Source organism: Cyanistes caeruleus, chromosome 2 (genome assembly GCF_971803275.1).
Source record: "Cyanistes caeruleus chromosome 2, bCyaCae1.hap1.1, whole genome shotgun sequence".
Taxonomy (NCBI): Eukaryota; Metazoa; Chordata; class Aves; order Passeriformes; family Paridae; genus Cyanistes; species Cyanistes caeruleus.
Genome location: NC_141702.1, coordinates 78,866,907 through 78,883,907, shown reverse-complemented (window position 1 = coordinate 78,883,907; position 17,001 = coordinate 78,866,907). Strand labels below are relative to the sequence as shown.

The following is a 17,001-nucleotide window of genomic DNA, read 5'->3' as shown; positions in this document are numbered from 1 at the left end:
TTCTGCTGCTAAAGAGATTAAATAAGTGGTGATGTCACATTTAAAAACTATTTTAAAAATATTTTATTTGGTTTTTAAATATTTATTCAAATGCCAGAAAGTGTTTCCTAACAAAACAATAAAAATCTTTCAGGTAGACTTTGGTACTGAATACACAGATGGGAGCAGGTTCTCAGGGAGAGTAAATATTATGTCTTCATCTAATCATAAGTGATTTATTCCCTCTGATCTAGCCCTGCCAAATGACCATTTCTTGGTTCCTCAGTTACTACCTGAAGTAGCAAATGACGGCTACTGTAGAAGCAGACTCACAACAGTGAGCAACGTGGCAAATGGAATTACGTGGATTGACTAACTCTGAAGATAACAGAAATTGGAAATTCCTACCAGAGAAGTGCTTGAAGACATTTTGTCAGTAATTTCCTCAGTCATTAAAAGACATTGAATGCAAGCAAATCTTTTGAGAAGAGATATAAACCTTGTCTCAAAAGATCTCACCCAGAAGACCCCATCTGGGCTCGACAGGCATGTCACTTACTTGAGCTTCTTGAGCCTATTTATAACCCCATCTTCCCATGTGTCAAGCCACGTCAGGATCTTCACCTACATCCCAAGTGTACCTCCAGTCAGAACTGGTAATACTATCCTCTTCAAAAAGAAAAGCCAAACCCACAGTGAGTGCTAAGAGCAGATGTGGCACGTTCCACATGTGGCTTTTTTGCCCCGCAGTATCTAGTAGACTTGCTGGTTTGTCAATACTTTTCCAGGGACAGACTTAAAGCAAAGTAGATAATTTCATCTTAATTCTAATAAGAATTTAGGAGACCTAGACACTGAAGAGATGAGTTTTGGCATCAAAGGTCACCTGAAAATAACTGATGCTATAAAGCTGCCTCACATTTGTAATTTCCAAAAATAATATTCCCACCAGCTAGGAAATTAAAAATACAAGACAAAGGAGGTGAGGGTAGACAAGAACTAACAATCTTTTTCTCCTTAATTTTTAGTCTGTTTACATCACACAGCCAAATCATTTCCTTTTAGATGAAAGAGTCCCAGGTACACAAATTGCTGAGCAACAGTGTCACCCATACAAAGAGCAAGCTTCCCTGTTCACATTTAGTGAATACGCTCTTCAGATTCCAATGAGTTTAAATAAAACTGTATCCATAAATTAAAACTGTTTGGGTTTATTCATCACGAATATTGCAAGCGCGGCTCGCCCACCGCTTTGTGCCTTCCGTTTGGAGCTGACTGGAAATTGAAGGTGAATGAGGAGTGTCCTGTGGCGACAGCAGGAGCCCTGCGGGCCAGCGCAGGCTGCCCTGCACAGGCCTGGGGCCGTGAGGAGCCCCGTGAGGCAGAGCCGCGGCCGCTCTCCCGCCCCCGCGGCCGGCGCGCGCCAGGCCGGGCCAGGCCGGGCCGCCATCTTGGGCGCCGCTGCCCGGCGGGGCGGGAGGCGCGGCGAGCTCTCGGCGCTAGAGGGCACTCCGGGATCGGCGAGTGCGGCACCGCTCCGCGGTCCCCGGGGGGATGGACGGCCTGGGCGCCCCTCGCCTCTTGCCCACCAGGGCAGCCCTGGAGCGAAGAAAGCAATGCGCTCTCTTTGCTCAGCCCAGTGAAGGGGGGGGTTGTGCTGCCAGTGAGGAGCCGAGCAGGTGAGGCTGCAGCCTTGCCAGCAGAGATCAACAATAGTCACCTCGGGGGTGAAGCGCAGAGCTTGGGAAGAACCGACGTGGCTCTTCCCAAAGGATATGGTCAGTGTAGCACTTCTCAGCCACTGTGCTGGCTTTCTGTCCTCGTGGGGTAGTAAGTATTACTTTAGCTTTGTCTTCAAAACCCTGGCTTTAAAGAAGCTCAAGTTGGGACCGCTCGCCCGTCTTGCAGAACGTGCCGTGCTTTTTGTGAATGACCATCCCCACCTCCTCCCCAGCAAGGCAGGGAGAGCGGAACATTTCCCGACGTCTGCTTTTCCTCAGATGCCAATGAGAAAGCCGTTCAAGGAGTGTACAGCTACTGGGCTAAAATACGAAGGAGTAGAGAAGGCTACTCGACCAGACAGTCACCTTCCAGAAGGGAGAAGAAAACCCTCGCTGAGGTTCAAAAGACCCATGGCTAGAACTTGAGAGGAGCCCGTTCCTAGTAAACTGCGCTATCCTTTTTATGATGGGAGACTTAAACTGACCTTAAACCATCTCCAGCTGTGCTTTAGGAAGTTTAGCCTTAGTCTCAATGATGTTAATTCTAAAATATTCCCTTCATGACTAATTCATATTCTTCCTTGATATTTAATCTAATTTGCTGCAGGCTAATCCCTTTAGGTTTTGGCCTGTTGACAAACGGAAATGACTAGTCCCTGTACTCCTGCTTCTTCTCTGTGTGGATCTATGGACACTTATTATCTCTTTCAGGTATTTTTAGTTTCTTCAACAACTCTTAAAGCATAAAAACATCTGCTACTCTTCTCCTTCCTAGTTAAGAAGAAAAGATTCCAGGTGTTCAGAGATGACTGAAGGAGACACTATCAGCAAGTTTTTGGTAAATGCTACATTCCCCGTACATCTATCTGGATTAAATTCTTTTGTTTCTAAGTGCTTTTAACTACCACCTCTAGGCTCTTACTGAAATATTTCTCCGTGAAGTCTTTTCCTCCTTGCTCTTCTGGGTAATACATCCGGGTATCTTCTTCACTGCTCCTGTTAGCTTTAGTTTAACAGCTATTAAATACTTCATTAATATTTTAGGTAACACATAACAAACATAAGCCTAATGCTTAATATGACGCTTTCAAATGGCAGTAGGTTTGGTTTTGATCCTGGACTATAATATTCCACAGATCTGCTACAGAGAGTTTCTCAGTGATTATACATGGAAATTTACTCAACAAAAACTGGTATGCTATGGCCACCAAGTATCTGTTGCCTAAGAAGACAATATCTCTTGGTCATCATAGAGCAAGGTTTGCATTTGTTTCTTTTGTTTGGAAAATACTCTGAAAATTCAGACTGATGAATGATGGCTCAGTAGTTTTTGCAGCAAGTGGGATGATAGTCCAAGTTCCAGCCCAAGTTTTCATAGGCAGCCTTGGGGAGCTAGTTTACCCAACCTGCATCTCAGTTTCGCTTCCATAAACTGAAGATAATGTTCCTTTCCCACCTGGGAAATGCACTGATACTAGTGAGTTATTTGGATGCTATAAAAGAAGACCTAGGCAAAGCTTGTGCACAGTCAAATTATAAAAGTCCTAAAAGATAAACAAAATAAATCAGATTTAATATTCTTTGGCTTTTGTTTACCTACCTTACACACTGGAATTTCCCTGGACTCACTGTTATTCCCTTGTGCTGTCTTCATAACTGCAGCCTTGAGCTGGCCAGATCACTTAAACTCTGGCAAAGTTTTTCCATGAGCTGCCTCATTGTGGTAGCTGGTTTAGGCACCCCAGCCACAGCAGTGTCTGGAACAAACGAAAGAGTTCCTTGGAATATGTTTTTCCTTTCGGTTTGGAGTGGCATGCACTAAGCAACATATAATCAAATGCAACAAAACTTTTAACCTGTTTTGGCTACATTTTAAATAAATCATTTGGAGACTAAAATGGAGAATGAGAAACTTCATCTCAGGCTGATTTTTGTAATCAAAACCATTCTGCCTTACAAAAGGAGAAAAGGAGAGGCATTCCCACCTGCTGCATATGGTGGCTGCCTGTGTCCTCTAAAGCAATGATCCATCCCACAGGCCAAACTTTTCCAATTTTGGTCTTGCAAACACCACCTACACAAAAGTTCCCAGTGCTGTACCGTGTCTTTTTTAAATGAAAAATTGTTAATTGAAGTATGTTAATGCTGCAGGGATGTATGCGAAGCCATCAGGGAAAACAGAAATCGTACAAGCTGAGCTTAATTTCTAAGCCCTTGCTGCACAGAATTACTTAAACACATGACTCCAAGGTTTTTCACATAACTGTGGAGCATTCAAGCAATATAAGGCAAGTACAGAAAGTAATGGACACATTGCTCATGCCCTGCTCAGTCCCATTGAGTGTGCACAGGGAGTGTGAGGGCATTCCTGTGAATACGTGTGCGCTGTGAATGTATAGGTCTGCCAGGCAGAATATCTGACACTTGCAAAATTGTGCTCATGTATGCCAAATGGCTGTATCACAGGGCTTGAAATCCCAGGTAAAATGAGCAGTTCCTCAGAGTCTTCCCAGTTTTTTTGTGGGAGAAGAAATAATATTTGGGGAAAAATGTGCATATATCAATCCCTGTTATCAAATATTTTATTTTGATTTCTTCAACACCCTGGGCAGCAACCAACTCTAAGTTACACTGAACTGGATGGAATTACTCACATATTGGCATGTAAATAGGTCTCTGCAGAATTCTGAGCCTGCTTTATGATTAAACTTTACTGCCAGTGGCAATAAAGATGTAATTAGCATTATTGTAATAATGGCATCATCTTTTGTCTTGTTTTTTCCCAGTCAGGAATTAGAAAAAGGAAATAAAATGGTGTCAGTCTGCATGGGAAGAATGTTGGACCTGCAGAGTTATACAGAGCACTGCACGCATCTTGCTAGTGCAAACAAGAGCAACTCACCATAAAATTAAGGGAACAAACACTATCCACTCAACATCATAGAACACAATGTTGTTCTTTATTATATTATTTAAAAGGGGCAGATTTACTCAGTCATAAATAAATAATTCAGAAGGTGTAAGAAGGCACAGCCAATTAGCTGCAGTAATTTGCATTTTTATGCTCCTTCATTAGTTTTCGAAGGTTCTTCTCTCCTATTATAGCAATGCAAATGCCATCTTCCAAAAGGTGAATAGCCAACCTGTTTTTTGTTTGCATGGTAATGAAGCCTTTTCAATTATTGAAAGACCAAACAATTTAATAATTCTTAAGACAAATTTTTGTTGCTATAATATCTCTTCCTTGTGGTTTTTTTTTCAAGAAACATGCTTTTATAATGTAATTTATTTTAACCTGAAGCAGGGAGTTTATCAGGTGCCTGATCTTCGGAGGTTCTTAAAATCATGCCTAACTTTAATCATGTGAGTAAATCTCAAAGCAAAGTATTAAAATCCTTTCTTAATTTAGCAGCTGACAAATAATTCAGTGTATGATGTCTTTGTTTGCAGCATAGAGTCTCTTTATCCTTTGCGCAGGCATGAATTGAGAAGGGTTCAATATATGAATTTGACTGTTAGGGGAACTGCCCTTCCTTATGCCCATGCCCCAGATATCTGCTGGCGCAAGTACCCTCAAAAGCTTCCTGCAGCCTGCCCCAGGGATTTCCCTTTCGGCCATTACTATCTTTGGGCACAGTCTTGCTAAAGTTGACGTCTTTAGCTTCTGAGAAATACTCCTGAGGCCAGCGAGGTTAAAGTCTTCCTGCAGGCATAACTGAAGTCCTGGTCACCAGAGTGCTGCAGGGCAACTGTGCTTGCTTGGTCTCTGCCTTCCCATGCAGGGCACCAGCAAATCCCACTGGCTTCCCAGAGAGCTGCTCCTAACCTGCAGCTGGCCTGACACGTACTTATTTTTCCATTTTTACTCTGGTATTTTCCTTTCCAAATGCTTTCCATGTGAGGACATTTCATTTTATTTTTATAATTATTTTATTTTTAATACAGCCCCTCATTCCAGATGTAGATAGTACACACTCAAACACATTTAAAAGCTAAGTAATGCTGAGGCTGCATCTTTATAGAAATGTGTCAGAGGCAGAGGGTAAGCAGGAGAACTATACAGATATTTCAGAGGGTCAGTGGGTACTAATCTAAAAAAAATAAAAAAGGGGGCAAAAAGATTAAAACCTGGAGAATGAAACAAAGATATGGTATGTTTTCTGAGGCAACCTCTGAAGGGACTTGGGTGTTTAGATTAACATGATTGCTATCAGTTGGCTGAAGAAGACAAGAGACCTGTCCTTTTCCATTTACATCAGCAGTATGCTCGTCTTTTGGGACATTGATCTTTCTAGGGCAACATGCAGCAGTGATTCCTCCCAAGGAACATGGCACCACTCCCCAGCCCACTGAAATCCACTCCATCCTGTTCCCTAGTCACTTCAGCTTGGATTTTTTTTAGCAGAGGTGTTGTTCACAAACTGCACAGATCATCTTGGAAATTTTTGCTGGCAAAGAACATACAAGAAGGCACAGTTTTTGTCATTTCACTGATAGTGCAGACAGCATACCTGTAACACAGACCAAATGACCGACTGTACAAGAAGCAAGGTGTGTTGGTGAGTTTTAAAATGTTTCTTCCTTTTTTTGTTAACTTCTTGGTGAAGGCCACAGGTGAAGGCCTGAATCACTTCAAGCAGGAAGGGAAGTGGGGCAGAGGAGTGGATGGCTGAATCAGCTGCAATACTCAAAGGCAAGTTACATTATTCATGTACAGTGATGACTGGCATATGAGGTGAAACTGGTGCCAGCAGGTACAAAGAGAAAGAAGAAACAAAATGGCTTGAGGTAATATGTAATTTTAAGTAGAACAGGCCAAAAACAAAATAACCAAAACCTTGCAAACTCTACAAATAAAGAAATCTTTTGTATGAAATAAGTATAGAGAAGATTTTCTAACATCACAGTGGTGGCAGCAGTCTCTTATATATGCCCTTACTCCAGCCCCTCTGTTGCCTCCTCCCCTTGTCACCAAGGCCAGCCCAAACACATCTCCTTCATGACCTATGCAAGAGTACAAGGGTGGCCCACGGGCAGCCTGGGGGTGTGGGCTGTGTTCCCACAGCAGGACACAGCCTCCTGACTTGCAGAATTAACCTCCAGAACTGCAGTGATTTGTGCTTTCCTCTTCCTATGTGGACAGAAATGGGAGTATCTGAACATCCTTATTTAGATACAAAAGACCAGATCTTGTGATCTAGGTGAATTTCTGTCCTTTATGTCAAATACAAAAATCAATCTTTTATTACTTAGTGGAGAATTTAAAGATTTCATGTCTTGTATGTCTGTTATTTAGCTCATAAATTAAAATTATTTTCAAAGCACATTTTTAAAAAACATCACTAAGCCCTTATTGCAAATCATCTCAACAGAATAACGTTTGTTTCATATTTTTGACTGAAATATATATATTAATATCAGAAGGATTCTGTTGATTATTTAATGTGACAACTTATATCACACATCTACCCTAAATTAATTTCTGTATCAGGACCAATAGTGCAGCTAAGCCAGAATAAAAAATGATCATGGTTTCAAATTTTCTTTCGGACAAAGTCCAATGCAGGCTACAGTAAGTTTTTCCAGTGGTCAGTTCCTTTCTCTGAGGTAAATTACTTCAAGTCTAAATTTCTCTAATTCCAGGCAATGGATTTTGCTAGTCTTTTCCAGAGAAATCAGAGATGCCCTTTGTACCATTTTTCTATTCTTTAGTAACTCAAGACTTTGAACTGTAGTCCCACATTTTCAGCATATTTTCCTTTCAGCTCAACCAGAGTTGCTATCAAACCCTTCTTTCTCACAAAAGCCAAATAAGAATGTTTTAAAAAAAAATAAATTAGAAGGAAGACCAAAATTCTTTTCCACAGGGCAGGAGGAGCAGTGATGAAGCACAGTGGCAGGCTGCTGGACCCCAGCAAGCTGTGGCACTCAGGAGCAGCTGAGAAGTGCCTCCCTTTCTCCTCTAGCAGAGGCACAAAGCCCCATACTTCCTTTGCCAAGGGGCTATGGTGTGTGTAGCACTTTCCCTTTTCCCTCACAGTAAATCCTCACCTGAATAATGCAAGCTCTCTGCTTTTATTCATATTCTCCTCATTATAGTCCAATGATCATTTTAGCACTTTGGCCGTGGCGCACCGCAGGAGCTCCACGTGTATCTGATTATCCATTATAAAATCAAATCCCTTTCAGTCCCCATTTCCCAGCATGGAGTCTTTTCCATCCTACAAGTGTGGCTCACACTGTTCCTCACTGTACAGGCTTCCAAAAGAATTTCCATTTTGTAAAGAAAGTCGGATTGCTCTGTCATTCACCAGCCTTATTTATCATTTAATCCTCCACTGGTTTTGGTGGTATAAGAAAACTTCTTGAAGGAAATGTCATGTTTTCTTGTATCATTAAGAAAGACAAGGTGTGAGGGAGATGAACCTCATGAGAGCCAAATCCTTACCATGATGGTTCCTTATTTGCAATTATACTTAAATGTACTTATATTATATTTTTAATAAAATTCATAGGTGTTAAGTTGATTTTCTATTTCTTTATTTTCTTAACAAAATGTCTTCAGCCGTGAGTGAGAACATGTCCTTTAAAAACTGTTCCATCAACAATACTATCCTGATTGAAAAGAGCTTGTAATCTTATCAAAAGATGGGATCAAATTAGCCTGACAAAAATTATTTTTGTGAAAATAATGTTGATGGACATTAAGTGTTTAAGCAATCTCATCTTGATAGGCCTGTAATTTCCTGAGTTAGTCCCATTATAATTTTTAAATATTGGTGCCATTTAAATGTTTCCTGATTTGAATATTCCCATGTTTCAACCCTGTAATCACCAAAATAAAGTGCCTATGAGGGTCTTTTGCTAGTTCTTTTAAAATTATCAGATGAAAGTTAATTAGACATGCAGATTTTAAAATGTCTAACCTAAACAAACTACTGTGTAACTGGTTAGAATTAAAAGGACTGCATCATCATGTCATATGACTCTATCATCTGGCTTTCCCCAAATGCAGACTCCAAGAGACTGAGATTCTGCTTTTCATGAATTCTTGCCAGTTCTGCTATCATCATACAGTCAAGGAGCAATAATGTTACTTGGAATCCTGATACAACTGGGAACTCCTTTCTCTGCCTTCCCATTCTTGGATCTGAGAGCCATTGATATTTGTCTTTAACATTTTGCTTCCACTATCTACTTCCCAAAATCCAAGAGACTTGTTACTATTATTGTTCCGGCTTTTCTTTTTTTTTTATTTTTCACTATGTTTTAGAAATGTTTTTTATTTTATTTTGACCTGTTCTTTCCTTAAGTCACTGCAACAACATCATTCTGAAATGTGAAATTGGGCATCTAGTATAATGTTATTCAACAATGGACAATTATCTTTCTCATGTTTCTGTTTACATTTTCTCCAGTTGATTGTCTCAATATTATTTTCAGCTTTATTAAATTGTCCTTTTCAACCCCCTGAGAATATGTATTCTTGGCAGAACTCACAATAAAAATGTAATCAAGATAAAATCAGTTTCATCTTTTTTTTCAGTTTTGTGATTAACTCTTCACTTCGTAAGGTCTTGAATAGAGTTCTGCCCCATTAGAAACAATTTTTGTGTATATAGGAAATTGTTATATATAAAATTTTAAAAATGCAAAGGCTGCCTTAAAATCATCAACTTATATCACATCTTTCAAACTGATTGGCCTACCCATAAAAATATTTGTTCTTGCTACATATTGTAGCTTAATGGCTGCACAGCCAATTTTCTTATTCTCTAGTGTGTTTGTGCATTTCCAGCAGACCAAAGCTAGCAAACTCTCTTGTGCTTTGATCCTACAGAATCCTTCTCTTTTTTTATCCATGGCCTGTAATTTGAACTTGAGCGAGGCCATTTTAAAACAGAATCTCTCTCATACTGTTGCATTTTTCATGCAATTTTCTCATCATTGCTACAGACAATAATTTTAACATTATCAACATGGGAATCTTCCTATTTTTTTTCAGAAAATTTAGCTTTATGCTAATTATTGAGAAACTTCCACTGTGTATATAGCACATAATAAATGAAATGCTGTGTATATTAGAATCAAATGAGTTGCAATTGATCTCTGTTATTAAATATTTTTAAATTTCACTGTTATGGTTATATTTGCAATAGACAGTGTCAGGTAACTTAAATGAAGCCAGTGTGAAATTCTAGAAGAAGCAGATATTCCCTATTTTTTTCTCTAATTTTAATTTACTTACAATCCTTCTAAAGGTTATAATGAGTATGAAGTATCACTGAGTCTAGACAAATGTGTTAAGGCCTTCTATTAGCAAATTTCTTGGTACAGCTGTCATTATTTTTTTAAGTTGCCATGGAGACTTACAAGGTTGAGGCATCACTGTTTCAATGATTTTCCATACCAATACTGCTTTGGCTCCAGTGCACACCCCAAAACAACCATGAATGTCCTTCAACATAATTTATGTCCACTTGAGCATACTAAAATATCTACACAACTGCCTAGAATATGGCAGTAGCAATAGGATATGAAAAAGGACTGACCTACTTGCAAAACCTATTGTTAGATAGAATAAATTTCATAATTGAGATTTCAGTAAAATAAAAGTTAAAAATACATAGCTGGGAGAAGATAGGAAAGGCAGAGTGTTTTGTAAAAAATAATATTTTAATTTTTTTCACAGTATTTCAGACTTTAAACCTTAAGGCCAGATCACTCCTGGTAAACAACTGAGAAGAAGTTAAGATACTAAAGTTTTTCAGGTATATATTTTTCCTCTTTATGCTTAAATAGAAATAACTGTTTCCCTTTTTATCAATTGCTGCTTTATGGAGTGGTGGATGTAATAAATTTTAAGAACTGTGTAGCTCAATGGCAATAGTGTCAAACAACAAAAATCCTAAACTACCTTTATATGGACAAAGCATGTAGCTATTATATGGATGAATGTCTGCTCTCACTGTAGACATGTAAAATGCTCAGAACCTGGTATGTCTTTCACCAGCTGTGCAGAGATATAAGCAGTCAGGTGTAAAACTAGTTTTACACCAGTGGAAGTCACAGGAAATACAGGAAGTCACTCCATCACAGGAATGAGGAAGACTTTACCTGTCAGAAGTGCTAGGCAGGGGCAAAATACACTGAAAAGTTTACTTCTCACTATTTATTTTCACTGGTGCTTCTCGGCCTTTTGTTGCAGCCTCCATCCCTTTGCATGATGAACCCAACGCAGCCTTCTAGAGAAAAAAAAGGAGAGTGGGTCAAATGAGAACGAAAAGCAAAGTCAATCAAAGCAATTTTTGCCACTGCAGTGATACTTCAGACCATTGTTGAGTAATTCAAATAACTGATTAATTAAACAAAAAGGCCACAGAAAACTCACTTCTGTTGAGAGAGAGATCAAGGTTCTCCCGTGATTACCACACTCTTGGTGAGCAGCAGCATAGGAGATGCCCTCACATGGACATACAGCCCTTAAGTGGGGTTCTAAAGGGACAAGAGCAGCCCTTTTCCTCTTATTTCTCATCATCACTAACAGTCACACACCTGGACTCCTTTCCTGAAGCTCTTGCATAATTCAAGGCTATAGCTGGATGTTTTTCAGATGTGTAGCTTTTCTTTTTTTGTCCGTTTACTGAAGTAAACTGTAATTAAGAAAAAGTAATACTAACAATAAAAGCCCCTTCTGTGTTTCTCTTAATAATTTTATTTCTTTGTTTGGAAGGAGCACCAGGGGACAACACCTTCAGTTTTTTAAATGAGTTCTGTTTTTTTTTTTTATTTTCCTAACATTTCACATTAAGAATTAATTTTGTTTGCAGATATTTTCCTTGCATTGCTCATATATTTTCCATTAACATACCCCTTTGTAGGCACATGCAGACCACAGGATATGCATCTAAAAACTTCTTTGCAATAAAATTGCTGCATGGTGTGTATAATTTAGTTTTCACCTCAGTAACATATCTTTTTGTTGAAAAAAATAAAAAGACCATTTTTCTTCAAACAGACTGGACTCTCTGCAGACTAGAGATACTGGCTTATGGCAAGGCTGCACTGGGTTGCAAGCCTCTGCATGGGTTTTTGAACTAGTGACTAACCAAACAAGTGGACAAACTGGTTCTGTGGACACAGATGCATAAGTTAATTAAATTCTGTGACAAGGAAGCAAAACAGCACTTTTATTTATAACCATGTGGAAAAGTCTTATCAGTGTATTATATATGGCTTATTTTTTTCTGAAAACAATAGCGTGGAATGCCTCTATTGCTATGCAAGAGAGCAAAGAGGCAAGATTGCATCACCTGGTGTAAATGGGCACTGTACAGAGTACGTACAGGACCAGTATCCATTGTCATTTCCTTAGTACAGAGTATGTTGACAACATAACGTAAGAACATAGAGCAGAACATGCAGCAAGTAAGTCAGTATGCTTTGATACCATAGATCTGATGCCTTTTGGTCTGAAAAATGAAAACAGTCTGTACTTTAAGGTTAAGGGTGGACTTGTTCCCCCAGTCATCTCAGTTGTTTATACCTGGACATCAAAATGACCAAACTGTGTCAGACCACATACTCATCTATTCTAGCAGCCTAAAACAGCCCCTTTAAATGCATCAAATCACCCTGTAAAGCTGTGATAATGTGGGGAAATTTTGCTTGCGTAGGTAATGTTTTTTTTCAATAAAAATGGTCTGTAATACATGACAATAACAGCACAGTCTGAAGTATCCATCCATTCAAACACTATTAAGAAGTGAAGAGTAGGCTTTTGCTATTTTTTCAGCCTCTCAAAAGAAAAGAAAAATCAACATACTTACAATATGTAAAGCGGTAATTATAAGAATTGAAAATAATTCTAGCTTTCTGATGAATTTGTTCCTAGCCCAGGATTATAAAAGCGTTACACTTTAAAAGTGGATCGCATTTGCAGCTGAGAAAAAGTGTTCTTGTCACCATGCAAATCTCTTAGGAGAAATACCCTGAAATGGACATACAAACACTTATTTCTGTCCAGCAGCTAAAATTCATACTTTGCAAGGAAATTTTTGATAACTCGTGTGACTCTGAATTCATACAAGCAGGTCAGAGGCAGCTGTGAAAAAAACTCTCATACAGAACTGATCTGAGGCTATGAACTGTTACAGACTAATTGCACCCATGTGACTGATCCCTATAGGCACAGATGGACTCTCCCCTTCCAGACAGTGATATGTGTCCCCAAAGGAAACAGGCATAAATTGAATGAGATAAATCAGCCTGTTTCACAGAAAATTCCACGAGACTTCCATGCAAAGGGAAATGTGCCTTTAATCCATCTGAGCCAAGTATGATTAAGAAGCATGAAGAAATGGCTAAACTCTGGGGTAATGGTATTTGAGTGAAGGTATCACTCTGCTTTCACACCCTGACTTTTGACTATTTAACTGTGTAATTTTATGTTTGCATAGTACATTACAGGAGAACATGTACTGGCACTGGCTATCAGCAAGAAATATAGCTAGGACCAACGAATGGGAAAATTGTAACTAGCTGCTATGGTTCATTTTGAGTCCATCTACTGAATATGTGGGACCAGATTCCATTACAGTTATCTCAGGAGGCACCTGAGAGCCCCCAGGCTGGGGAATGACGGCCGAGGATGAGGGTGTATCTGCGGGCATTCTGCTTTCTCACAGCTGACCTCCACTGGGAACAAAGCCCACTGCTGACTGACAGGCAAAATGAGATATCAGTCTCAACAAATTGCACAGATCCTCAATCCTACCCTTTCTTACAGGGAAAAAAAATGAACAAAATTAACATGAAATTACTAAAACTCCACTGAGATGAACAGAATAGTTCCAAGCTCAATAAAATTATTCAGAAAGTGGCTTGGGATTTTTGCCATCTGACATCTTCATATTAATGGACTGACATCTTCACTTATGTCAATCTTTTGTTCCATTTTGATCTTTCATACAGAAAATCATGTACACAAAAATCAGTATAAATGGAAAAAAGAAAAAAAAGGCTTGCAAAAACACATCTAGGTTTCTTTTCCAAAACTGGTTTGATATTATTTTTAACTAAGTCAAGATCATATTTTTCAATATCTGTCAAAAGTAACCAAATTCTCCTCTATTTCAGAATCCGTACAGAACTAAACTCCCTCTGTAATAGTTACACTTGATTTATCTTTATTCTAGATTCTCTTCACAGGCAAAAAAGATGTTGAAATACAGACTTCTTAAAACTAAAAGGTGTTGTGAAATGCAGATAGGCATCTAATGACATGTCCAATGACATCTAGATAGATAATTCTAAGGACAGGGAAAAGATCCTTTTACTCTGTATTTCAGGTCCAGGTAGCACTTCATACTGGACCTGACACACAGGAATCTGAATTGTGTGAGTAATTCAGCTCCCTGTGGTGAAGCCATGCAGTTTGCAGCATTTATTAGTGAGGAGCAAATGGGGAGCCAGAGGCTGCATCTTCTGCAGAATGAGAGGTGAAACCAGTCTGTCCATTTCTCCCTTGAACCAGGCAGCCACAGCACCTCATGACAGGCTTTGTCAAATTTAACTGCAAAGAAACTCCTGAAGCTGCAACTCAGTGTTAGTTCTTTTTCTCAAGTAGGTGATCCTTAGAATATAAAAACCTACTGTTTCTGCCAGCTAATGTAGGAAATCCTTTCCTTTAAGTCAGTGGAGTCTGTGCGGCAAAATTGAAAGTCTGGATCCAAACACAGCTGATGACTCACTTGGGAAGCTGCTACATACACACATTGCAGCACTTGTAATACTAGCCACCTTCTCTTTTTAAAAAAAAAAAAAAAATCCCAACATTTTATGTGCAAAAAAGAAAGCAGATTCTCCTTCATTTATGTTACTGAGTTCTATAGTCACTGTTGTCCTTTTCCTGCATAGTGAACTTTATTAGTTTAAACTCTGAAGGTGAAAGAGTAAGAAGTCATCCCCTCACTTGTGCTATGAATATATATTAGATTAAGTGCAAATATAATTCTTACAGTAGATTTGCATTTGGTTTGTATTAATTATACCTCTGTACATCTGCCACCCAGTTAGCTCCCAATATAACCACACAGCTCTAGCAGCTTTACACAACTGAAAGGAGAAAATAAATCATCTCTCTAATGAGAGTTCAAAACTCCATTAAAGAATTTGCTGGAAGAAATATGAAAATAATTCAATCTGGAACAACTCTGGAATAAAAGAGAATATTTCAGTATGTATTGAAGCATGACCTAAAAATGCCAGTAAAGCACTCTTTTTTTTTCTATTATTTGAACTATGAGAAGTCTGTATTCTCTAGAGTAAAAGTAAGTTTTCACTCCTGGTAAAATCACAGCATGTGGATTTTTCAGTGTGCTTTATTTTATGTTTCTGAACCTCAGATTTTTAATTTGCCAGTTTCATTTCAAAACATCGACATTTTTCATTTAAATTTGGAACTTTAAGAGCATTAACTAATCAACTGTCAATCTCTCTGACAAAGATCATATCACTTGAGAGAGTGTGTGTGTTCTAAGATATTAGTACAGGCTGTTTCTAATCAGCTTGGCTTGAGGAGAATACAGAGATGGAGGAAAAGGGAGGGATTTTCCGTGTAAAAAAGACAAAAACCGATAATGCGCATCATAAATCCACATTTTTGCTGTATTTGTGAGCTATCTTGTTCTGAGTTTGTTCTGAGATTCTGAGTTCACACTAACTGATTAGGAACAAGCACACAAGTGCAGAAGTTCCAGTTTTCCAATTGCTATTGTAAGGAAGTCAGTTGTCCTACGTGTGTAGGGCAGCCCTGGATGCGAGAGAGATATTCGCATCTCCGTGTGTGACTTTCTGGGCATTGTACAATGAATAATGGTTTGGGGGATCACTCCCAGCTGTTTGCTTGCTTTCTTTTGAAAAGAGAAGGTGTGTTTGACACAGTTATCTCTGCAGCACAGCTGCAAAGCAGTTCTAAGAAACAAGATAAATTAATTTTTAAGAGATAGTACATTCTTCTGTGTGACACACAGAAGACAAGTCACATTTCAGCTTTAAATTAGCTTATGAAACCCATCTTTTAGGTATAATAAGTAAGATTTTTAACTGCAGAACCACAACAAATTAGGAGGAGGCTAAAAACACTTCTTCAGGGTTTATAAAATTTTGAGTTTGGCTTTTGGTTGTTTTGTCACGTGTCACATGTGTGACAGGTCATTTCTGGTCGTGCAAAGTAGGTATGAAACACTGCAATCTGAACTCAAGGAAAGAAACAATTAGACAAAGTATAATGTAGCTTACAGTAAACCAAATAATCATATAAAAAATTATCACAGGCTTCATTCTTCCTATAATAAGCGCTATTGGCTCAACAGTAATTTCAGATCACTGATATGGCATAAACTTGATAACACTAAAAAAATCCCCCAATGTTCTGTACAGGATATCCAATTGATTTTATGTTTTCCGTCAGTTGTTAAAACAGAGTGGCTTACTTTTGCACAGATAAGCTGCAATTTCAGGTGTACAAACAGCAACCAGCTGAAAGGAGCCTTATTCTCAAAGGGGTAGCAGCCAGTATGCACTGGGCTAGGTCAATATATCCTTTCCAAGTTACCTTCTTATTCAAAAGAGTTTTGGTTACATCCTGAGATTATCACAAAGGAAAGAGGGACAGATTCCAAAGTCTTTCAGAACCCAAGTTTAAGAAACACAATCAACACATACATTGTTTGATGTTCATACAATAAAAACTTGGAGTGCATGATAGAAGCTCACTCCCCAGAAAAATCAACAAGAGATCCTGAGCTATAATGCCAAGGATGTGAAATTCATGCTTTGCTTATGTGTAGTTACAGCAAGTGTTTTAGCGAACAAAAGCAACTGCCCAGAAGCCAGCTGTGTGCACATTTTTATCCCTAAAACAGCTGCTGCATTTGACTGTGCTACGAAGAGAGAAAGAGTCTCCTCCTCTCCCACTGGCCACTATATTAAGTAGTTCACTGTAATTGCTGCACAGCCCTTGGCAGTGGCAGGCATGGTAACAGTTAGCATTAATAAAAGTAGAAACTGTTTTCACAGTTGCATGTCTCACAGTCTCTCTCTCTCTCATGTGAAACCACATTTGGTGTAGATAAACAGGACATCTACAGCACAGACAACTGCAGATTATGACAGAACAAACGTGCTCAGAAAAGAGGGCATAGACAGTATAGAAGTTAAGTAATTAGGCAGTAAGAAAATATGCAAGTGTGATGATTCCTGAAATCACTACTTTTTTGTTTCATGTTTCAGAGCTCAG

At 38.8% G+C, this 17,001-nt stretch overlaps 1 long non-coding RNA gene across 2 annotated transcripts; it reads left to right on the top strand.

The window, feature by feature from the left end:
• The first annotated feature begins 6,105 nt into the window (after positions 1-6,105).
• LOC111926984 (uncharacterized) lies at positions 6,106-12,516 on the top strand. Of its 2 annotated transcripts, none has more exons than XR_015283534.1 (3): positions 6,106-6,251; positions 10,393-10,471; positions 10,909-12,516. It is a non-coding gene; the product is annotated as an uncharacterized LOC111926984 (long non-coding RNA). The 2 variants fall into 2 exon arrangements; XR_015283535.1 differs by lacking the exon at positions 6,106-6,251 and adding an exon at positions 6,308-6,393 and having other exon boundaries at positions 10,909-11,715.
• The last annotated feature ends 4,485 nt before the right edge of the window (positions 12,517-17,001 follow it).